The following is a 1237-nucleotide window of genomic DNA, read 5'->3' as shown; positions in this document are numbered from 1 at the left end:
GCAGCAGAAGTCAATTAAGTCTCTGCTTACACACAGCCTTTCTGAGCCAAGCCAAATTTTTATAACCCCAAACTGTTCTGTTTCAAATTCTAAACTCACACTTTCACATCCCTTCCAGTAGAAAATATGTGAATTAAACACATGTGTAACAGACAGACAGACACACACACTCACTCAGAGCACCTTAGGAGACCCTGACAGTTACCAGGGGGTAGGTGGGAGGGTGGTTTTTTGGGTGGAAAGGAGGCATGTTTTGTTTTTTACAATGAGCAAGTAGAAGGACTCGATGTGACGGGTGGTGTTGCCCTGCTGAAAGCCCAGTGGGAAAGGAAGAAGTCACTGCCCTTTAGAAAAGTGAGAGGTCAAATCAATGCAAGGACTTTTCTGATCTCCAGGAGTTAAGCAGGGTTGCAACCATCCCATCTTGGTTCTCCAGGGCCCCATCCTGAGCAACTGCCTTAGCTCACGTTTCACCTTTTCTAGGCATCGCTTCGCATTTCTTCCTATTAACTACTTGTGGTTGGCCCAGGCATAGAAATGTGGGGATCCACCTGGTAACAGCTACCCTCAGAACGGGCTTCGGGCTCTTTTTCCATAAGCAGGCAAATGTTCAAATACTTATCCAAAAATACAGGTACAATCTGGCAGTGCAGCTCACAGGAAACATCCCTCACGTGGGAGTTTCAGCACTTGCTGTTTCTAGAGGTGCCAGAAATACTAGGGGCGGAGGGAGTGCTTTTCTAATAGTATTTGAATATTTCTCACATCATTATGAATGTAGCTGGGAGAATAATTTATAATGAATCATTTTATTTTAATTAATTTCCCTGTTTATTCTTTGGGTGACTAACACACACCCTCAACTGCCTTACGTGTACTTAAAATTTCTTCCTTAGTAATTAGGGCCAGGAATAATGGGGGGAGAGGCTTGATTACAGGCAGTTTTGGTGGTTCATTTAATTTTTGAAAGTTGAGATTTTTCAATGGGCACAACTTGTGACTCACATACTGCGATTCTGCACCGTGATGAGATGATTGTCACATTTTGGCTCAATTTTCAACACTAGCAGGTGTCACTTCAAATCTGGAAGTGGTTATCCACAAGCATCTTGCAACTGTCACAAACTTTGCTATTTTAACAAAGAGACTTGCCGATAATCACGGTGAACCCAAAAGTGGTTTACACACTCAGAAGAGTTAATCTTCAACTGCAACAAGAGGACACGTACTTTTTACA

This window comes from Fulmarus glacialis, unplaced genomic scaffold (genome assembly GCF_000690835.1).
Source record: "Fulmarus glacialis isolate BGI_N327 unplaced genomic scaffold, ASM69083v1 scaffold9157, whole genome shotgun sequence".
Classification (NCBI taxonomy): Eukaryota; Metazoa; Chordata; class Aves; order Procellariiformes; family Procellariidae; genus Fulmarus; species Fulmarus glacialis.
This window is presented reverse-complemented; position numbering follows the sequence as displayed.